Raw genomic sequence first — 7,148 nt, 5'->3', positions numbered from 1 at the left:
GATGCTTCCTCAAAAGTAACAGTTTAGCATATGCAGGCATATGTACTGTGTATATATTTCGTATGTTTCCAAATACCAATACTAATTGGTATTTGTGTTATGGGCCTTGCTTTCCTTTCAATTAATAATACATCTGGTTATCTTTTCATCACAACACAATCGTATTTGCTTAAATCCTTTAAAATACCACATAGCCTTCAGCCCCCTCTTGAAGAATGCTTTGTTTCCAAGTCTTTTCTTTCCCCTGTTACAAATAAGGCTGAAATAAACATCCCTATGTATCTTGGTTAACTTGTACCAAGATATTTGTACAGGATTTCTCTATGCCTTTAGCAGGACAGCTGGATCGGAGAGCATATATATATTAGTTTTCATAGACATTTTCCAAAGGCTTTCCATAAAAGTTGACCATTTTACACTTTTATCAACAGTGTATAGAGAGGGCTCACTTACCCCTACACCCTCACCAGGTGTGTGCTCTCAAACCTGAATACATTGGCCAGTCTGAGGGGTGGAAACTGCCGTCTCACCCTGGTTTGGATTTGCACTATTTAAATATGAGTCTCCCTGGATCTTAAAATATATCACAAGACAGTCTTGATGGTTGGGTGTGTTCTGTTTCCCCCACTGCGTCATGAGACTTCCACACCCGACTTCCGTGTCCACACCCAACTCCCCAACACCTTAGTGTTAGCAGAGAGCTCTGGCACAGAGAAGGAACTCATGAACACTTGTTGAGTTGATTGACTGAAATAAATCACCAAATGTCCAGAAAGGGTTTCACTTCTAGTGTTGTATGTGTATGCGCATGTGTGTATATTTGTGGTGACCCAAATCCTAAGCCAATCATAGCTAACATTTATTGAGCATTTATTATGCATACCGTCCTAAGTATCTCACATATATCAGTTAATCTTTACCACTACCTAGAAGGTGGGTACTATTGTTATTTTCATTTTATTGATGATGAAATTAAAGCTCAGAAAGATTAAATATATTTTCAGAGCCACAGCAATGAGTCTACAGAGCCAAGATTCAATGAAGCTAGAGTTCAACAACTTGTAATTTTAACCTTTATACTACACACTATTGCTCAGTCAGTGGACGATGTTTTTCTTGCTTCCCAGGCAGGAAATACCACCACCTCACACTGGTGCAGAATTCTAGGCAACCCCTCTTAAACCCTGCCAGTAAGCTTACAGTGGACTATTTTCGGTGCCATTGACAGCTACACAGATGGGATAATAGGATTGAAACCAACACATATATGAATTCCTTGGACTCCTGTGGTGGTTTGAGCTGTTATGCACCCTAGAAAAGGCCGTCTTCTGTTAATCATTCATGTGGGTAAGACCTATTGCAGGTGAAACTTTTGATTAGGTTATTTCAATTCAGATGTGACCTACCTCATTCAAAGTCGGTCTTAATCCTTTTACTAGAGTCCTTTAAAAGAGATGAAATTGAGAGAAGCTCATAGAGAAAAGTCCTGGAGAAGCTAAGAGAGGATCCATAGAAGCTCAGAGAGGAAGCCACTGAAACCAGGAGGTGAAAGCAACGAAACCTGGGAGTAAAGGACCAGCAGACACCAGCCATGTGCCTTCCCATGTGACAGAGGTGTCACAGATGCTGGCAGCCTGTCTTCAGAGTGCAGGTATCATCCTGTTGCTGCCTTGAGTTGGGCATTTTTATGGCCTAAGAACTGTAAATTGTAAGTTAATAAATCCCCACTGTTAAAAGCCAACCCATTTCTGGTATATTGTATTCTGGCAGCTTTAGCAAACCAAAACAACTCCCATCATGGATCTGCTCATAACAGATACTGAATGTGACTATCCCTGCAGTCTAACAGACTCTGCAGAAGTCCAGAATGCTGAGAACAGAATAATTAATTCTCAGTCCATCACTGTAGTTCAGGACTTACGCATGGAGTGGCTCAAAGGTGATCGTTCATTCAGCATTAGCCCATCATATTAGAGGAGGTTGGAGGCTAGATGGAGAAACTGTTTTGGCGAGGGCTGTGGGTATGCTGTATGGTCCCACCCACTTGGGGGTGGGGAGCTGGCATCCTGCTGGTCATCTTAAAACAAACAAGTGACTTCAAGGGAACTAATCGAAGAACGGAGCATGTGTTCCTTAAAGTTTGGGGGACTTAAGGATTGATAGCTAATTCAAGCCCAGAAAAGTCTGAGGGTAAAATGTGGCTCCTGGAGTGACAGGATAACAGTCAAAAGAGAAGGTCTAAGGTAGACGACACAGCACCCAGGGGAGGTGCCACCCATGCCACAGCGATGAACCAGAGGTTCCCAGCTGGGGAAGTTCCCAAAGAGCCTCAAAGCTACTCCAAGAGCCTGTGAAGCAAAGACATAACCCTACCTACTATCATGAAATGGCTTCCACATCCCTGCCCCTCACCTGTCCTGTCTCCCTGCTCTATCCCAGGAGGATCAGAAGCAACATAGGGAAAGAACATGGAGGAACAGACAAGCAACATGAGGAGTAAGTGAAGAAGCCAATCATCATTCCTTTCCTACTGCAGGATCACTAGTCCAGGCAGAACAAGCTGAGAAGTAGAGAGAAGTTTTAAATGGAATAAGAAATGGTATTGGTAGAACTGGACATTTTAATTCTTGAACACAACCATAAAAGCTATGGGTTCCAGCCCAGATTTGATCCATGAACTGAAACAGCTCCAGCAGAACTTGTTCAGAGTAGCAAGGCTGAGCGGGAATAGAGTCAGTCTGCTTTCTTCCTTGCAAGTCAACCTCACCTGCTGGCCACTTGAGAATTTGGTTGTTTCTCAGCTTAATCCTGGCTCTAGGTTTTTGTGAAGCCCTTAGCCAATCCCCAGCTCAGTGTCAGCCGTACCATGGGTTTACCCAATCCTTTCAGGTGGCACAGCCTGGCTGCGTTCCTCCACTCAGTCCTCACTCTTATTTTCAGGTTACCATGGAAAGAGATTGAGAAGGAATAGAAATACGGCCACACTGCCCTGTTATTATATCCCAAGCTCCATTTGAAGGTATGTAAACATGCCCTAGTGTTCTGTATAATCACACATTTGTATGTATTATCATTTGTTATTAGTTTTATTTCTCCTGTTTTAAATGTTGTCATCCACACAGGCTGGGCACAAGCTCTCTGTACTTGTTCCACCATAAATAAACAAAAACGCCTAAACACAATTTGTAAAATGTCATCTCCAAACCACAGCTAGGATGCTGCATAAGTAGGAAACCAAAATTAAATCAAACTGGGCACAATGCCCAGACCAGAGGCTTCCAGCAAATGGACATGGAGGGAGGAAAAAGAAAAAATACTAAACTGCAAAAAAACTGGTGAAATAACAGGGAAACCGCAGTATTTAACCCCAGGTAAGACTATGTTTACCTTGTATCAGCAGAAGAAATTTAAAAATAAATAGCCAAAAGGCTGAGGGTGGTCACCCCAATGAAAAGCCATGATTTCATAACCCATTTCTGGACCTGAGCCAATTTTCGTATCTGAAACCCATTGACTCTAGAGGTGTAGTTCCCAGGAAAGACCCCATAATATCTCGGCAAGAAAATATTATGACTTCCCCAGTCCTTCCCCAATGGCATCTGGCCACCCAGACTTTTCATGGACTGTTGTACACAGGCTCTGAATTGACATTCACATATGGTCACCCAGACTTCATCATAGTCCCCACGTTTGAGTAGCATCAGACAGATACCGGGTGAGTCCTGGAGTCTAATCCCAAACACTATGCTACTTCAGGTTGGTCCTAACCTGTCTGGGACTTGTGCAAAGGGCATGAGGACAACGTATGATGTCCGTGAGTAACAACCAGGGCAGGAGTCGAGGCCACCTGGATCCTATACCTGATGGTTATGTTGCCTCTTAGTGGTACTTGACACCTTCCTGCTGATCTTAGAGGCCAGTTTATCCATTTGTATAATGAGGATAACAGTCAAGTCATCCGGATTAATTGGATGAAATGGATGTGAGGAGGAGTCCTGAGCCACGGGCACACAGGGAATGCCAGTGTTATCCCTGACCCACTCCACTGCAGAGCTAGTCAATTGTCTCTTAATGGATTTGAAGCTACTATGATGTCATTCGGTGTACTCTTCACAGTAATTTATTAAATGGAACCAGGTGCAGTAGCCATGACTCTTGTTGCTGTAAAATCAAAGTACTACTTTATTAAATGAGTTATTTAGCACAATATGAGCATCAATATAATTACAATTGCAAAAAAAATTATAACAAAGATGGACTGATTTTCAGATTTCCAAATCAGAGTCAACTGTGTATTTACACAGAATTGTCTTTGCATGAAGCCCAAAAGGGAACAGCATAAAAATGCGTGTTTCTGTAGCCCCTTTATTTTCGCTGGTTAACAGTTTGTTAGAAAAGCAGCGCTCTGAGAATTCATGAGTTCACCTGTAAACCGCTTTCTGCCTGAACATCGGCCCCCTCTGGAGAAAGTGGAGTCTTGGGATGCTTGCTGTCAAGTGCTGCTTGAAGGTCCTAGGGTCTGGCCATTGTGTCCTACAGACAGCGCGGGTGTATACTAAGGCAGCTTTGGCCCAGCCTCGTGGTCATGTCCTTGTTTCTTCTTTTGTCCAGCTTGCTTTCTGACATGTTTCTGCTGAGACTGAATCTTCTGCTGTGCGCGAGCCGTATCCGGGAGGGCAGGGACAGTCCTGCGTGGGAGAGACGGCGCCGCGCCAGTGGCCAGGGAGGTCGCGGGAAGGGGAAGAAGGGGGGCGGGGGGAGGCGCGCCCACCACTGCTTCGATGTCCTCCACCTGTCAAAGAGGGGAAAGAGGAAAGGCCGAGCACGACAGCCCGCGCCGGGCACCCCCGCCGGCGCCCAGTGGCCTTGACTTTGGATCAAAGTACCTGCCGGGCTGCAAGGCATGCAGTGCCCTCTTATCAGTTTTCTTAGGAACATAGGATGGGGAAAAATGAAAGAGAAAGCAAATCCAAATGCACATATTCTTACAAAAAAGAAACAGCTTCTAATAACCATTTCCCTAAAAAAAAGCACTCTTATAAGTGAAAATTTACTGTGGCAGAAACACACACACACACACACACACACACACACATGTGTATACACACACACACATATATACATATACATAGAAACACATAAACTGTGGTGGTTGTGGATATATACATATATGCATACGTATATACATCATTTATATACATTATGGACATTATGAACATTTATATATATGTTTTCCTAATTTTCAAAACAAGCACAGAAGGTATTTACTATCATCTCCATTTCAGAGATAAAAACATTGAAGCTTCAAAAATTTATACAATTTGCCCATATCTATCCAGCTAGTAAATTGAGTTATGAAGATCTGACTCCAGTTCTGTCTGATTTAGAAGTCTCTACTTATTCTATTACCATTTTTTGCGCTGCAGGTCAATATGAATTTTAGGATCAGCTTGTCAAATCCATTGTATTATTTCTATATTGCTGCTGTAACAAGTTACCACAAACATAAAACAAAATAATCATTATCACACAGTTCTGAAAGTCAGAAATCTGATGTGGGTCTCATGGCTCAAAAATCAAGTTGTCAGCAGGACCAAGTTCCTTTCCGGAGCTCTAGGAAAGAATCAGTTCCGTTGCCTTTTCCAGCTTATAGACATCGACTGAGTTCCTTGGCTCATGATAGTTCTCTCAGAGTAGGTGATGTGGGTTGAGCCCTTCTTACAAACTCATTCTAATCATTTTTATTAAATCAGGACCTGTTTTCCATTAGTTCATGGGCTGTCTTAGTTTGCCAGGGTTGCTATGACAAATACCACATATGGGTTGGCTGAATAACTGAAATTTATTGGCTCAGGCTTTGGCAAGGCCATGTTTCTCCCCAAAGTCTGTAGCATTCTAGCACTGACTTGCAATAATCCTTGGGGTTCCTTGGCTTGCATCTCTGCCTCCAGTCACATGGCTGGTACTCTGACTGCTTGTCTACTTTCCCCTGGCTTCTGACTTCTATGTCCTCTGGATTCTCTGACTGCATCTGAATTTCCTTTCTTATGAGGTCTCCAGTGACAGGGAATAAGATCCACCACGATTCAGTTTGGGCACTTCTTCCCTAATAATAACATATTTAAAACTTCCTATTTAAAATGGGCTTGCAACCACAGAAACGCAGATTAAATTAAGAATACGTCTTTTGTGACATATCTAAGCTAAACCTACAAAGAGGAAAGTTGGTGATCTATCCATGACACACAGCTCGTGCTCAAATGCTCACATTCTATCATGAAAGCGCTGACTCCTGATGTATATAACCCAAGTTATCCCATTGTCGTATGTATATTTCTTCTCTCTGAATCCAGGCACAGCATTACTTTGCTCTCTTTATTGTTCACCTTTTACACAGTTGCTATTCTCATGCAATCCTAAAGTTAGGATTTTTGATGTCTGTCTAAGGCCAAGGGGTTTTCAGGTCCCAGATGGGGCAGGAGACTCTGAAACTTACATCTCTTCCATCTATTGTTGTTCCTCCTTGATAGTCTCCTGGCATGGAATTCCTTGTATTATTTATCATTTTATGCCCTGATCCTTTCAAGACAGCATGATAGAGGAGTTTTTTTGTTTGTTTGTTTGTTTGTTTGTTTTAAGGCTGAAATTGTCAGGAATGCATTGAAATAGATAACATAGGATAAAATTGCTGAAAGGTTAGAACCTGGAAAGTTAGGTAAAGGGATTTCTAATTTTCCCTACCAAAAATGTCTTTTTAATTCATTCCTCTCTTGTACTCCCCCCAAAATAACATACTAAGGGGAGGAACAAGAGAGAATAAAATTGGTATTTTAAAATCTAGCATCAGAATTTTTCTTATGGAGAAGATGAATTTTTTTAGCAAAATACTCTGGAAAACCTTTTAAACTCTGCAAAATAGGCTTTAGATTATTTCCTGGTAGAGAGGGAAGAAAGCTAAAAACAAAACAAAAACAAAAAAACAAACAAAAGACTAGAATGCCTTGCATACTAAATATTGGCAAAAATAGCCAGCATTTAGTGAGCTTTACTATGAACTACCCATGTTTACAAGCACTTTAGATGCAATAATTACTTAAATCTTCACAATCTTAAAAGGCAGGTGCTTTTAATATTCCCATTTTATGGAT

The 7,148-nt window shown here is 41.8% G+C and overlaps 1 pseudogene; it reads right to left on the bottom strand.

The window, feature by feature from the left end:
• Positions 1–4,413: 4,413 nt before the first annotated feature.
• The window catches only part of LOC119508910, a 37,418-nt pseudogene continuing 34,683 nt past the window's right edge, over positions 4,414–7,148 (bottom strand).

Source organism: Choloepus didactylus, chromosome 14 (genome assembly GCF_015220235.1).
Source record: "Choloepus didactylus isolate mChoDid1 chromosome 14, mChoDid1.pri, whole genome shotgun sequence".
NCBI classification, from domain to species: Eukaryota; Metazoa; Chordata; class Mammalia; order Pilosa; family Megalonychidae; genus Choloepus; species Choloepus didactylus.
The sequence above is the reverse complement of the archived record's forward strand: the minus strand, read 5'-3'. Positions and strand labels throughout refer to the sequence as shown.